The 16,769-nt window shown below is 41.5% G+C and overlaps 1 pseudogene; it reads right to left on the bottom strand.

Annotated features, from left to right (window-relative positions):
- Positions 1-16,297: 16,297 nt before the first annotated feature.
- On the bottom strand, positions 16,298-16,395 carry LOC114207376 (U6 spliceosomal RNA; annotated as a pseudogene).
- Positions 16,396-16,769: the final 374 nt, after the last annotated feature.

The following is a 16,769-nucleotide window of genomic DNA, read 5'->3' as shown; positions in this document are numbered from 1 at the left end:
GTTCTCTTTTGTCTCTTGCTTTTTGCCTTCCTAAATTTTGTGGACATCTCTGATCATTTGTCACTTTCTTGCCCCATTTCTTTGTCTTCCGGATTTATGCCTATTCTGATCCTGTCATTACCTTTTCATGATGTTTCCGACAGGAAGCAGAGATAAATTCTGGTGTTGCAGTTGCCATGGCTAACTAGAATTCCCTTCCAATTTAATCTTCACTTGGAATGTTTTCACAATGATTTATGGAGTTTGGATAATGTTCAGTTAGAAAATAGTATTTGTTTTCAGAAATTTGGAAAAATACAGAAGTATTCAGAACATAAATATCAGTCATAATCCCAGAAATGCAGAAATAACCACTCTTAACATTTTGTCTTATGTATAATGGCTTCTTTAAAGGAGAAAATGTCACCTCTTGTCTGCTTTCTTGAATTTGATGTTGACACTTGGGGGCTGCTGGCTCCCCTGAAGAAGGCTTTTTATCACTGGGAGACACTTGCCAAACCGTGCTTGGACACCCCAAAGATTCACTGTTACACTGACTGGTGCCTCTCCTTGTTCCCCGCCCCCGCCCCCCATTTCCCTTGGTCTGCGCTGCCCACTTCCACCCACGGTTCAAACCTTCAGCGCCTGGAGGAGGGTGATCAGGGAACATGGAGCACACCTCCCAGGGCTTTCATCCCCAGGGAATGTTCTGCCAGGAGAGAGGACTAGGAGAAAAGCACCTCACTGCATTCCACAGTCACCTGTCAGCTGCCCCTGGCTGTTGTCTGGTCCTTGGTGATCCCTGATGGGGAATTTCGGGATCCTTGAGGAGTCACTGGTTGGGCGGAAGGTGGGCAGTCCTGGAAATGGGCAGCTCTTTAATCCACCAAATCAAAATGATCCCCCACCTGAGTCTTAGCACGCTGAAGTTCTAGATTCAGAACTTAGGCCAAATATGGAAAACATACACTGAAAGTCAAAGAAACACAAATCAGAAAAGCAATGAAATGCATCCTTCCACCCTTGCTCAATAAATTGCAGATATTTTCAGAAAGAAAATCACCAGTGAGACAGGGAGTCGTATATTGCTCTTGGGTGTATACACTGACAAAATGCTTTTGGGAAGTAATTTTCCAATAGTATTAAGAAGCTGAAAATGTTTATACTTTTTGATCTAGTAATTTTACTTATGGGACTTTGATGTAAGGAAAGAATTCTAAATGTAATAAAGCTTTGTGCACCAAAATATCAGTTGCAGCATTATTAGTGATGTCAGAAATGGTAACAATATAATCTAAATGCCCAACAGTAAGGGAATAGTTTCATGAATACTATTTGTGAAAAGTTTATTACAATATGACCAAGTGATTGTTATTGGAATAAGTGAAAACAGATAAACCCAATATTTAATATATAGTTTGCTGATGCTGTCAAGACAAAAGTAATATAATACTGAGAAAGGGGAAAATACACTAACGTTTTAATACTAGTTAACTTTTTAAAAGATATTTTATTTAAGTTTATCTATTTTTTTTTAAGTAATCTCTATGCCCAGTGTGAGGCTTGAAACTTATAACCTCGAGATCAAGAGTCACATGCTCTACCGACTGAGCCAGCCAAGCACCCCAATACTAGTTATTTTTGAATGAAGGGGGGGGACAGAAAATATTTTGGTTTTTCCTCTCTATTTTTCTGTATTTTACAAATTATCTATCATCCAGTATTACTTTATAATTGGAAAAACAACAGTAAACCTACCTTTTTAAGGGAAAAATAATTAGCCAGTTGTACTTTACTTACATGCTATTGTATATTCAGATCAGAGATTTATTTTAATTTTTTTAAAGACTGTATTTATTTATTTGAGACAGAGAGAGTGAGCAAAAGAGAGAGCGTGAGTACGGTGGAGGGGCAGAGGGAGAGCGAGAAGCAGGCTCCCCACTGAGCAGGGAGCCCGACATGAGACTCGATCCCAGGACCCTGGGGTCATGACCTGAGCCAAAGGCAGACGCTTAACCGACTGAGCCACCCAGGTGCCCCTAGAGATTTCTTTTAAAAATGGAATTAAATTGAGCTCATCCTGTGCAATTCTTTATTATTTTACTGATGAAGAAACTGAATTTAAAGAGGGCAATGGCTTTGCCCCAACCTTGCCTCCTGGGCCCTTGTTTGTCTCCATCTCCACACTGCCTCAGAGAATGAGTGAGGCACAGGATGGGAGGGCACCTACCAGTCAATTCATAACATCTCAGTGAGTTAAAGAGGACAGAGTTCAAGGTGGTTGTCCCTGAGGAGCAATGGGCAGTCCACATCCTTGTGGATGGGAATGAGGGGGTCAGACTTGGGAAATGCTGGGCATCATCTCAACTACGGGACCCCTGGAGCCAGTCCCTTCCCAGGCACAGCTCAGGCCACGTGCTCTCCAGTAAGTGCCTGTGCTGTGGCCCTCTTTCCTCTTGCCGGCCTTCCTTCCACTCTGGTTGCATCTCAGGGCACTTGATTAACTGGACTTCCTACTTGGAACGCTGTCTCCTGTTTTCCTCTACCCTTCAAGATGCTGGCTGCTCCGTGAATTAAATTACTATAAGACAGATTAACCGGAGAAAGTAAAATTTAATTATATACGTACAGGGAATCTACATAAACAGAGATCCCAAGGACAGATGTCCGGCTTGAGCATCTTTATGGGGTGAAGGTAGGAAATGGTAATCTGTTAGATTTTCCTGTGTTGTAGTCTGAATGTCACTGATGATTTTTCTGAGCGACCACACAGCAACTGGCATGAAGATTATCCATACAAGAGCTGTTGTGGTGAGGTAACCCATAAGAGAGTGCAAAATACATAGCCCTCACAAGATCCAGGAAGTTCACTTCCAAAGTTGGCCTAAGAAAGATCTACCCACAAACGGGGTGCATCCCACATTCTGACCTGCCCAATTAGTGACCTCACCTGATTTTTCTTATATGCACATTAATAGCTTTAGCTAAGCCTTGGGTCTCTTGGAGCCACTAATACCTAAGAGGAATGTGCTGTGTGATGTTTTTTTTTTTTTAACATTTTTTTTAAAGATTTTATTTATTTATTTGACAGACAGAGAGCACAAGTAGGGGGAGCGGCAGTCAGAGGGAGAGGGAGAAGCAGACTCCTTAGTGGGGAGCCTGATGTGGGACTTGATCCCGGGACCCTGGGATCATGACCTGAGCCAAAGACAGACGCTTAACTGACTGGGCCACCCAGGTGCCCCTGTGTGATGTGTTTTTACAGAGTATCTGTTCAAGGAAATTTTCTTGAGGTTGGTGGGTTACCTAGTGTCAATCTAACCTATTCCGTGACCAACTTATCCTAACATGTGAGACTTTGGGTTAAGGGGCGAGCACCCGTACATGCCTGACCTGTGTCCACCAATTTTGTGGCTTTGGCTTGCAAGATGTCCCTTCACAAAAGCCTTTACCTCATGTGCACATTAACCCACAGCATAGTTTGACTAACCAGACACTGCACTGGTCTGCTAAGGACTGTGAACTCACCGGTCTGTCTTGCTGGCTCTAAGAGCAGCTAATCGGACCTATGCCTGCATTCTGCCCTATCATCTTGCTCTTTATGACAAACAACACAACAGACAGAGACAAAGAAAAACAGTGACTATCTTTGGGAGGAAAAGGAGCCATAAAGTGTAAAAAAATGCAGTCTTCACAGGATCCAGAACGTCCACTCTCAAATTTAGCCTAAGAAAGATTTAGCTGCAAATGGGGTGTGACCCACATTTCTGCCCAGCCATATCTAGCCACAAATGGGGTGCAACCCACATTTACAATGAAGATTGAAATGACAGTTGCCCCTTATGGACCAGGACCCCTATGACAAATTCTCCTGAGAGCTGGTACAGTTGGACAAAGAGAGTGAAGTGTGTTAAATAGATGACTTAGGATCCACAGCCTCTTTGGCTGTCTGCCTGATGCACGCCAGTACATGCATCCTCTGGTTGGAAGAGTCCAGAGAGAATATTCTCACTGGTCATAAAGCCACGCTCTTAAGACACAGAACAAGGTGAAAGGAAAACCTAATCAGACCTATCGTTCTCCATGCTTTACAACAAATGACACAAAAGACAGAGACAAAAGAAAACAATGACCATCTCTGGAAGGAAAAAGATCAATACAAAACAAGAATACTCATAACAAACTTTTACTAAAGTTGCTATACCCGAGGAACTAGTCTACAAATTTTTTCCCCCTGCAATTCTATGTTTAGAAAGAGAAAGAAAAAGGACTCTCATCATTTTCATTTCCATCAGACCCCACAGACAGAAATCTAGGAGGCTGATGTGGTAAGAAATCTTATCATCTGCCAGCTTTTATCAGCTGTCCCAGTATCTCTCAGCTGCAGCAACTCAAACTGAATAGTGTCCAGCCAGGGAAGTTCACCCTGTGGACTACACCAACTGTTGGGGAGGAAAAATCTTTCTTTACCCTTCAAGATTCCTGCTAGTCTAAGAATTATATTGACATGAGACAGATTAACAGAAGAAAATAAAATTTAATCATTTATTATTAAATTTTTTTAATTTAATAAATTAAACTTGCCTTTGGAATATCTTATGTTTGAATCTACAAAAACATAAGATATTCCAAAGGCAGTCAGGCAAAAAGAAGTACATATGTCATTTTGGACTAAGGAGATGGGTTAGGGGTCCAGGAGGTAATTTACAGGAAGAATGAAAAGAATAAGTGTTTGGTAAACAAATGTTTGCTGGGCCATCCAGACACAATGGCACAAGAGAGAGGACTTTGATCAAGCAGGCATTGTTGTTTCCTCCCTGTCCACCACCACTAGTTCATATTATGTAGTTATCTATGCTGATAGCTCTTTTCCTGAGCAAGTCCTCTATCTAAATTCTTTTAGGCATTTAAGAGGAAGGTCAAATGTTCTTCCTGGGCCTTCTGTTTTGTTGTTAAGATTTATTAATTTATTTGAGAGAGAGAGAGAGCACAAGCTGGAGGGGCAGAGGGAGAGGGAGAATCTGAAGTAGACTCCATGCTGACCACTGAGCCTGATGCTGGGCTCAATCTCATAACCCTGAGATCACGATTGAGCTGAAACCAAAAGTTGGATACTTAATGAACCGTGCTACCAAGGTGACTCTGGGCCTTCTATGTTTTTTGTTTTTATTATTATTTTTTAAAGATTTTTATCCATTCATTTGACAGAGAGAGAGAGCACAAGCAGGAGGAGTGGGAGAGCGAGAAGCAGGCTCCCTGCCGAGCAAGGAGCCTGATGTGGGGCTTGATCTCAGGACCCCGGGATCATGACCTGAGCTGAAGGCAGATGCTTAACTGACTGAGCCATCCAGGATTCCCATGTTTTTTGTTTTTTGTTTTTAAACCATCAGCCTAAAGTAATCCACATGCCAAAGACACACATTTTGGGGTGGAAGATTTTGCTCCACTACATCCCTTGGTTTACACACCTCTGTTCCTGTTAACCCAGGCTCAGCCTTCAGATCTCAGCTCCAGCTCCCTTCTTCTGGGAAGTCTTCCCTGACCACCAGACCAGATTATGCTCTCTTTGTTCTATTCCTCCATAGAGAGATCACCACTGTAATTAAATAAGCATCCACCTGTTGTGTGTTACTGTCTATCTCCTCCTCCAGACCACAGAACCCTGTGGGATTATTTAGTCAACATCTCTGGCAACAAACTGTGCCAGCAGATAGCGAGGACTCAAAGTACATCAGATGAATAAATGAGAGTAAATGATTCTGCCAGCTCGACCAGAGGGCAGATCCTTTTCCTGTCTGCTCCCTGGGACTGCTACAAACCATCTGCTCTCATGGCACTGGAGAGAGCTAGTATAGCCTCCCTAATGCATTTATGCTTGCATTTGCTCAATAAGGATTTATCGAGAGGCTGCTATGTGCCAGTATTCTAGGCTTTTGGAATTTACATAGGCAGTGAACATACCATCCAAATCCCTGCCTTCATGAGATTACATCTATACTAAGGGAGACATACTGAGCAAATAAACAGGCAACTATGTTTTAAGCTGGTAGTAGAGCCATGAAGGATTTGGGGAGAAGTGGAGGTAAGCTTCGATTTGAAATGAAATGGTTGGGAAAGACCTTCATGAGAAGGTGACTGTTGAGCAAAAACCTGCATGAGGTAACAGAGCAAGCTATGTGGCAATCTGGTGGAGGAGCGTGCCAAACTAAATAAAGGCTGCCCAGGCAAATGCGAATTACTCTGTTAGTGTAAACATGCCCCAAATATTGTACGGGACACGCGTTAAAAATTGTTCATTGATTATCTGAAATTCCAATATTCATATTGAATTATTTCACTTGTTACCATAAGAATGTATTACTATTGTAATTTGAAAAGCATCACATAAATTTTTTTTGAAGATTTATTTGAGAGAGAGAGCATGCACACAAGCAGTGGGGAGGGGCAGAGGGAGAGGGAGAAGCAGACTCCCCGGCGAGCAGGGATCCTGATGTGGGGCTTGATCCCAGAACCCTGGGATCATGACCTGAGCCAAAGGCAGACGCTTAATTGACTGAGCCACCTGGGGACCTCCCCCCACCTTTTTTTTTTTTTTTAAAGATTTTGGATAGTATAAAATTTTAAGATAAATAAATATGAGGCATTCTTTAAGGAATCTTTATGTCCAAATATAAAGGTAAAGCTAATAATCTACACCTAACCTAATGCCCTCTGAGGTAACCATTACTAATTTCCTGAATATAGCCCTTTTCCTCCTTCTCTTTTGCATGTATACACATTTGTATTAGCTTCCTAGGACTGTTGTCAAAATGTTTAAGCCAGTGGCTTAAACAACAGAACTTTATTCTCTCACAGCTCTGCAGGCTGGATGTCCAAGATCAAGGTGTCAGCAGGACCATGCTCTCTCTCTGCAGACTGTAGGGGAGGAAGTTTCTGGGCCTCTTGCAGCCTCTGAGAGCCTCAGGCATTTCTTGGCTCATGGCAACATAGCTTTTATCTCTGATTCCATCTTTAGGTCTTGCTCTTGCTTTTCCAAATTTTCCTCTTCTTAAAAGGACACTAGTCATTGGATTAGGGCCCATCCTAATCAGGATGACTTCATCTGAACTTAATTACATCTGAAAAAAACCCTATCTCCAAATAAGGTCACATTCACAGGTACTAGGAATTAGGACTTCAACATATCTTTTTGGGGGGGACACAATTCACACATAACACTTAGCTTCAAGGACTCCAAACCATCCCCAGGTTGTTGATTTTTTTTTTTTTTTGGTGGCGGTGGTTTATAAGGCCCCAGGTGGTATGATTCCTACTTACCTCTATGATCCCATTCCTGCAATCTTTTTCTCTAATTTGCTCCTCTCCGGCCACACGGTCTCTGTGGTTATGTCTCCTTCCTCATTCCTATTTTTGCTCATTTTTACACGTGCTCTTGATGTAGTTCTGGAATGTTAGTAAGGTCCGGAGCCGACGTCCAAGAAAAAATTCTCGAGACGTCTTTGGTGCAAAAAGATGATTTTATTAAAGCATGGGGACGGGACCGTGGGTAGAAAGAGCTGCTGCCCCAGGATTGGGAGGAGCAACTGATTATATACCTTGGGGTTGGAGGAAATAAAGATAAGGGAAGTTCCTAAAGGACATTCATATGCTAAAGAAGACTCACAGGATCCCGGAGGAAAGTTATAACCTTCCTACCTCAAGTATCTGTCAATGGGCTGCAGGTGATAAGGACATTTAATTTTGTGTACATTTCCTTCTGCCTTTGTTTCCCACATCAATCTTTTTTTCCTTAATTGGGCTCATAAAAAGTTAACCTATAATCTATTTTATTGGTCTTTTCAAAGTTTTAGTTTGGATTTATTGATCACTGCTTTCCTTCTCCTCCTCCCCCTCTTTTCCCTTCTTCGGTTTGTTTACTATTCTGTTAGTCTCAACCTATTATTTATTAATCTTTTCCTCCTTCTTTCATTCTTTTTTTTTTTACATTTCTTAATATGATAGTTATTTTCTTTTTTTTTAAGATTTTATTTATTTATTTGAGAGAGAGAATGAGAGAGAGAGAGCACGGGAGGGGGGAGGGTCAGAGGGCGAAGCAGACTCCCCGCCGAGCAGGGAGCCCGATGTGGGACTCGATCCCGGGACTCCAGGATCATGGCCTGAGCCAAAGGCAGTCGCCCAACCAACTGAGCCACCAGGCGCCCAATATGATAGTTATTTTCTATATGATCTTCTTTCTTGTGTTCTTTAGCAAGGAAATAACTTAAACTTGTTTATTTTGTTCAGCTCTACTTTTGACACATCCTACAGGTTTTGGTATAAGGCATTCTTTCATATTACTTACAAGATAATTTATAATTTCAGAACTGATACATTGTAGAGGAGGGGAAAAACTCTTCCTCTTAGGTTCAGTGGTGGGGCCAGTAAATCATGCTGATAAAAGACAGATTAACAGGAGGAAAAAAAAACGGATTTAATCACATACCTACAGACAGAAGTCCACAAGGAAATGTGACTCAAGAAGGCAGTTTCAATTGGGGCTTATATACCATCTTAACAAAGGGTGATCAAGTGTTAAGAAGAAGCTAAACAAACAAAAAGATGTTTGGGGCTTCTGAGGGTGAATGCTTACTAGGAAGTCATTAGGTAAATAAGGGCTGTTCACTAAGGTTTGTTATGCAGATAAGAGTTATTTCAGGGTGCCTGGGTAGCTCAGTCGGTTAAGCGACTGCCTTCGGCTCAAGTTATGATCCTGGAGTCCCGGGATCGAGTTCCGCATTGGGCTCCCTGCTCGGCGGGGAGTCTGCTTCTCCCTCTGACCCTCCCCCCTTTCATGTGCTCTCTCTCTCTCAAATAAATAAATAAAATCTTTAAAAAAAAGTTATTTCAGATGATAAGAGTTGTCTCTTATCTCAGGAGTAGTTCTTTTCCTGCTATAGGAGAGGGGGACACCTCTACAAATGGAAATTTATGTTACCTTTGAAAAGGGAAATTTATACCCTGTTTTCAGACAGAAAGATGGAGGGCAGGGAGCTATTTGTCTTCAGCTCAAAACAATCCTTAAGCCAAAGTGGCATATTTTGGGGTGACAACTCTGATCCCCTTCATCTCTCTGAGCTCACAATTATTGGGGATTGTATTTTTTAAAAGATTTTTTCATGGGTGCCTGGGTGGCTCAGATGGTTGAGCGTCTGCTTTCAGCTCAGGTCATGATCCCAGGGTCCTGGGATCAAGTCCCGCATCAGGCTCCCTGCTCCTTGGGAGCCTGCTTCTCTCTCTCTCTCTCTCTCTGTCTCTCATGAATAAATAAATAAAATCTTAAAAAAAAAAAGATTTCTTCATGAAAGAGAGAGAGAGAGAATCTCAACAACGAGACTCCTAGCTGAGGGTGAACATGCCGGGCTCCATCCCATGACCCCGAGATCATGACCGGAGCCGAAATCAAGAGATGGCTGCCCAACTGACTGAGCCACCTAGGCACCCCTGCGGAGTGTATTTCTTAATTTCCAAGTAGTTAAAATTTTGTTTGTTTGTTTGTTTATACCACATGTGATCGGAGAGGGAGGGGCAAAGGGAGAGGGAGATAGAGAGAATCTCCAGCAGACTACACGTTGAGTGTGGAGCCCCACATGGGGCCCAATCCCATGACCCCAAGATCACGACCTGAGTCTAAGCTGAGAGTCAGATGGCCAACTGACTGAGGCACCCACGTGCCTCTCTGTTTACTTTTTATTATTTTTACCAACCATGTTAGATTACGATCAGAAAAAAAAGGCTGCTACTTTTTAAAATTTATTATTTTATTTTTTGCCAAAGACATGATCAATTTTTCCAAATCCTCCATGGACATGAAAATTTTTCTATACGAGGGACATTTCTCTATCTATTAAATTGTATATAAATTATATTATTTATTTTTTTGCATGATTCATTAATTTTTATCTATTAGGCAATTTTTAGTTTTTAAAATGTATTCAGCTTCTAAGTTGTTTAGTGCATATCGGTTTATACCTATTATATCATCTTCATTAATTGTGCCTTTTATCATTACATATACCTTCTTTCTAGGTTGATAGACTTTACCTTAAATTTTTACCTTAATTTTTACTAATTTTGCTTTGTTTGCTTGTAACTGCTTGGTGCCTCTTTGTCTCTTTAATTTCAACCTTTATCTATCACTGTTTCATCTGTATTTATTATCAGCATATAGCTAGGTTTCTTTTTTTTTTTTAATTATTTATTTATTTGACAGAGAGAAATAGCACAAGCAAGGGGAACAGGAGAGGGAGAAGCAGGCTCTCTGCTAAGCAGGGAGTGTGACACAGGGCTGGATCCCAGGACCCTGGGACCACAACCCAAGCGAAAGGCAGACGCTTAACCAAGCCACCCAGGCACCTCTCCTTCCTTCCTTCCTTCCTTCCTTCCTTCCTTCCTTCCTTCCTTCCTTCCTTCCTTCCTTCCTCCCTCCCTCCCTCCCTCCCTCCCTTCCTTCCTTCCCTCCTTCGTTCCTTCCAAGATTTTATTTATTTGTCAGAAAGAGAGAGAGAGAACACAAACAGGGGGAGCGGCAGGCAGAGGGAGAAGTGGAGTCCCTGCTGAGCAAGAGACTCTACTGGACCCTGGACCCTGGGATCATGACCTGAGCCCAAGGCAGAAGCTTAACTGACTGAGCCACCCAGGGGTCCCCAAATCTACTCATTTAAATGTACTTGTGTTACTTATAAGGTGAGAAAAGATCAACTGAGGCCTAGTCTGTTCAATGAAACTTATGAGCATGGAACTATTTTTTTCTGTCTTAAAACTAATTTTCACTTAAAAAAAAAGAGCTGAACCTTGAGAGAAATTTAGAGCAGTGATTCTCAGACTTATGTGTGCATCAGAATCACCTGGAGAACTTCTTAAATCACAGATTCCTGGGCCCCACCCAGAGATTCTGATTAGGAGTTCAGGCTTGAGGCTCATGAATTTGCATTTCCAGCAAGTTCCCTGGTAGTGCTGATGCTGCTGGTGTGAGAACCATATTTAGTAGCACTGACTTAGAACAGTGATTCTCAGATTTGAGCACGCATCAAAATCACCTGGAGGGTTTGATAAAACAGAGTGCCTAGCCTAATCCCAGTTTCTGTTTTAATAGGTCTGGAGTGGAGCCTAAGAATTTGATATAAATTGAAATGAAAAGGAAACCTTTCTCTTCATCCTCAAACCTCAGCAAACTTCTCTGTGGAAAATATAAGTTTCTATGTGTGGCTTTATATATAGCCTTATCGTTTTCATAGATGGGATCACAGTACTGAAATTATTCTAAACATTGCTTTTTAAAAATTTTTTATTTATTTACTTGAGAGAGACAGAGAGACAGAGGGAGCATGAGCAGGGCAGAGGAAGAGGGAGAAGCAGACACCCCACTGAGCAGGGAGCCTGATGCGGGACTTGATCCCAGGCCCCGGGGATCATGACCTGAGCCGAAGGCAGACATTTAAATGACTGAGCCACCCAGGCGTCCCAAACATTGCTTTTTTATTTAATAGTGTATCGAGGAGATCTTCTGATAGAAGCACATGTAACCAACTTTTATCTTTATGGCTGTATAGTATGCCGCTGTATGAATATAGAATAATTTTTTAATTAACCCATCCCCAAATTGTGGACATTCAGGCTATTCCCTTTTTTTTTTAAACTTTAAGAAACAAAGCTTATTAAAAACTGATGAGCAAAAACTCAATAGAAAAATGGGTAAACAGCATAGACAAGGAAAGACAAACAGCCCTAAATGTAGAAAAAGATATTCAATCTCATTTATTAAGAAAATGTAAATGAAAACTACAATTAGATGTCAATACTACTTTTCACTTATCAGATGGACAAAAATCCAAATGTTTAACACCACTCTTTGTTAATAAGGCTGTGAAGAAACAGGCACTCTTATACATTGTTAATGGGGGTACAGGATGGTGCAACAATTTGGAGTGAATTTGGCTGACAAAATTTCATATGCCTGTACTTCTTGATGTAGCAATACCACTTCCAGGCATTTACCCTGAATACTTACCTCCACAAATAGATAGCAACCTATGCACAGGATTATTCATTATGGCACAATTTGTAATAGCAAAAGATCAGTTTGAATTCCCATCAGTAGGGGACTGATTGAATAAAATATGGTACATCCATCCTGTTGCAATAGTTTGTTTATTCTATTGATTTTTCTATGTCGATCATATTGTTTTTCACAAAATGATAGCTTATCTCTTTATTTCCAATTCTTGTATTGCTTATATCTTTTCATCTTTTTATAGCATTGTCCAGCATCTCTAGTATTTTATTTTATTATTATTATTTAAGATTTTTATTTATTTATTTGACAGAGAGAGACACAGCGAGAGAGGGAACACAAGCAAGGGGAGTGGGGGAGGGAGAAGCAGGCCTCCCGCTGAGCAGGGAGCCTGATGTGGGGCTCGATCCCAGGACCTTGGGATCATGACTTGAGCCGAAGGCAGATGCTCAACGACTGAGCCACCCAGGCGCCCTTTATTATTATTTTTTAAAGATTTATTTATTTGAGAGAGAGAGAGACAGAGAATGCAGGTGGGAGGGACAAAGGGAGATGGAAAGACAGAATCTCAAGCAGACTCCCTGCTGAGTGCAGAGTCTGATGTGGGGCTTGATCCCATGACCCCAAGATCATGACCTGAGCCAAAATCAAGTCGGATGCTCAATTGACTGAGCCACCCAGGCACCCCTCGAGTATAATTTTAAAGAGTAACTAAAGTAGTAGATAGCTTATTTTTCATTACTCTTAAAAGAAATGCTTCTAAAGGGGCACCTGGTGGCTCAATCGTTAAGTGTCTGCCTTCGTCTCAGGTCATGATCCCAGGGTTCTGGGATCGAGTCCCATATTGGGCTCCTTGCTCTGCGGGAGCCTGCTTCTCCCTCTCCCTCTCCCTCTCCTACTCCCCCTGCTTATATTCCCTCTCTCGCTATCTCTGTCTCTGTCAAATAAATAAATAAATAAATAAATAAATAAATAAATAAATAATCTTTAAGAAAAAAACGCTTCTAAAGTTTCTCCATTTAGTTATTATTTTTTAAAATTCACTGTTGAATTCAGCTAGCTAATATTTTATATTGGATATTCAAATATATGTTCATATATGACATCAATCTAATTGAAATTTTTAATAACGTCCTTATTCAGTATTTATTTGCTCGTTTGAAATTTTTAATAATGTCCTTATTCAGTATTTATTTGCTCATTTGTTTATCTTAAGTAGGCTCCATGCTGAGCTGGAGCCCACTCGGGCTTGAACTCAATACCCTGAGATCAAGACCTGAGGTGAGATCAATAGCCAGATGCTGAACCAACTAAGCCACCCAGGTGCTGCCTTATTCAGTTTTTTTTTTAAGATTTTATTTATTTACTTGACAGAGAGAGACACAGAGAGAGAGGGGGGAGTGGGAGAGGGAGAAGCAGGCTTCCCACTAAGCAAGGAGCCCGATGTGAGGCTTGATCCCAGGACCCTGGGACCACGACCGGAGCCGAAGGCAGATGCTCAAAGACTGAGCCACCCAGGCACGCCCTGCCTTATTCAGTTTTTGAATTCAGAGTTACAGTAGCCTCATAAAATGAACATGGCAATCTTTGCTCATTTTCTATTTTCTCTCTTTTTTTAAGATTTTATTTGAGAGAGAGAGGTTGCAACCATCACCACTACTTCCAGAACACTTTCATCACCCCTAAAAGAAAGGTGATCCCCATTAGCAGTCACTCCCCAATGTCTCCCTCCCCCAAACCTCCCTCTACCCCAGCCCTAGGCAACCACTAATCTACTTTCTCTTTGGATTTGCTTATTCTGGACATTACATATAAAGGAAATCCTACAATATGTGGCCTTTTATTTCTGCTTACTTTCATTTAGCATAACATTTTCAAGGTTTACTATCCATGGCTCAATAATATTCCATTGTATGGATACATCACATTTTATTTGCTCATTCATTAGCTGATGGACTAATCCATCAGCTGGGTTGTTTCCAATCCCTAGCTACTATGAATAATGATGCTATGAATCCTAGTGTACAAGATTTTGTGTGGATATAATGCTTAAATCTATTACACATACCCAATGCTTCTCTTGGGTATTTACTTAGAATTGCTGGATCATATGCTAATTCTATATTCAACTTTTTGAGAAACTGCCAAACTGTTATTCAAAGCAACTGTACCATTTTACATACCCAGGAGCATTGTATAAGGGTTCCAATTCACATTCTTACCAACACTTGGTATTGTCTGTTGTTGTTTTTTTGTATGTGGCATCTCAATTTTTTTTTTTTTTTTTTTAGGTTATCTGACAGAGAGAGAGCACAAGCTGGAGGAGCAGTAGGCAGAGGCAAAGGGAGAAGCAGGCTCCCCGCCGAGCAGGGATCATGATGCGGGGCTCCATCCCAGGGTCCCAGGGTCATGACCTGAACCGAAGGCAGATGTTTAACCGACTGAGCCACCCAGGTGCCCCTCTCAATGTGATTTTGATGTGCATTTCCTCAATAACTATTGATATTAAGTATCTTTGCATGGGCTCATTGGCAATTTGTGTATTTCTTTGGAGAAATGTCTCTTCAGATCCTCTGCCCATTTTTTTTTTTTTTAATTGATTCATTTGAGACACAGAGATACAGAGAGAGAGAGAGCATGAGCAGGGGGAGAGGCAGAGGGAGAGGGAGAAGCAGGCTCCCCACTGAGCAGGGAGCCCGATGTGGGGCTCGATCCCAGGACCCTGGGATCAGGACTTGGGCCAAAGGCAGACCTTAACCATCTGAGTCACCCTGGTGCCCCCTCTCTGCCCATTTTTAAATTAGGTTACTTGTCTTTTTATTATTGAGTCCTAAGAGCTTTTTTCTTTCTAAAGATTTTATTTATTTATTTGACAGAGAGAGACACAGCGAGAGAGGGAACACAAGCAGGGGGAGTGGGAGAGGGAGAAGCAGGCTTCCCGCTGAGCAGGGAGCCTGATGTGGGGCTCGATCCCAGGACCCTGGGAGCATGACCTGAGCCGAAGGCAGACGCTTAATGACTGAGCCACCCAGGCGCCCCGAGTCCCAAGAGTTCTTTAAATATTCTGGATACTAGACATTTATCAGATGTATGATTTGCAATTATTTTCTTCCATTTTTGGGTTATCTTTTTTTTTTTCTTACTAGTGTCCTATAAAGTACAAAAGTTTTAAAAATTTTAACTGAATTCAATTTATCTTTTTTTTTCTTTTGTTGCCTGTTTTCGGTGTCATATCCAAGGAACAAATGTCTAATCTGAAGACAAGGACATTTAAGACTTCTTATGTTTTCTTTGTAGAGTTTTTACAGTTTAGATCTTACATGTAGGTCTTTGGTCTATTTAGAGTCCTTTTTTCCTTTTCCCTTAAGAGCAGTTTTAGATTCACATCACCTTTCATATATGGTATGGAGATGGGGTCCAGCTTCATTCTTTTACACGTAGCTATCCAATTGTCCCAGCACCATTTGTTGAAAATAAATTGAGCATAGATGCCTGGGTATATTTCTTGACTCTTAATTGTATTCCACTGGTCTATCCTTAGCTGGTACCACACTATTTTGATTACTGTAGCTTTGTAGTAAGTTTCAAAAATCAGGAACTGTGAGTCCTTCAGTTTTGTTCTTTTCTTCCAAGATTGTTTTGGCTTCCCTTGGTCCTTTGCATGCCTATAGGAATTGTAGGATCAGTGTGTCTGTTTCTGCAAAGAAGGCAGTTGAGATATCGATAGGGACTGCACTGAATCTGTAGATCATTTTCGAGAGCATCTTTTTTTTCTTTTAAAGATTTATTTATTTATTTGAGAAAGAGTGCACATGTGAGTTGGGGAAGGGGCAGAGGGAGAGAATCCTTCAAGCAGACTCCCCACTGAGCAGGGAGCCCAAAGCAGTGCTTGATCCCAGGACCCGAGATCATGACCTGCGCCAAAACTAAGAGCCAGCTGCTGAACTGGCTGAGCCACCCAGGTGCCCCTGAAGAGTATGTTAACAATATTAAGGCTTCTGGTCCATTTATTTAGGTTTTCCTTAATTTCTTTCAACAATGTTCAGTATACAAGTCTTCTACTTCTTTTGTTAAATCTATTCCTAAGTATTTTATTCTTGATGCTATTATAAATTGGATTATTTTTTTAACTTCATTTTCAGAGAAAATGTCTTTTTACTTCATTGGGAGCAATTGGAATTCTCTGTGGTTGCTGTTGTTTTACTTCGTAACACTGACTGACCACAAGGCCTTCTGTGGGCAGGTATCCAAAGTCTGGATCTTTCACGAACACATGTGCGGCCCTTTTGCGTGTCACCCTTGTGCAGAAGCCATGCTAATCTTCTGTGTTGTTCCAATTTTAGTATATGTGTTGCCAAAGCAAGCACTGTGTGAGCTCTTACCGGCCCCCACAGATCTCCACAGAGCATAGTTCTCTTGGTACAGGATATCAATCTCCAGTTCCAGGATTCCAACTTTGCCACTCACGGCCCACTGGCACATCCCATAGCCTCTTTCTGGATTTTCTTTCTTGCAGTATGCATCCTCTTTTTTTGGGGGGGGGGTTGGTTCAAGAGAGATAGCTCAAATATAGCTAGCTCCCACTGTGTTTACTTGACTGGCAGGAGCTTACTTTCCAGATATATATATTTTAAGATTTAATTTATTTGTTAGAGACAGAGAGAGAGCGAGAGCGAGCACAAGCAGGGTGAGTGGCAGGCAGGGGGAGAAGCAGGCTCCCCGCTGAGCAGGGAGACTGATG

The sequence above is a fragment of the Eumetopias jubatus genome, unplaced genomic scaffold (assembly GCF_037043125.1).
Source record: "Eumetopias jubatus isolate StellerSeaLion01/CBP00866 unplaced genomic scaffold, mEumJub1_p1.0 scaffold_3, whole genome shotgun sequence".
NCBI lineage: Eukaryota > Metazoa > Chordata > Mammalia > Carnivora > Otariidae > Eumetopias > Eumetopias jubatus.
The sequence above is the reverse complement of the archived record's forward strand: the minus strand, read 5'-3'. Positions and strand labels throughout refer to the sequence as shown.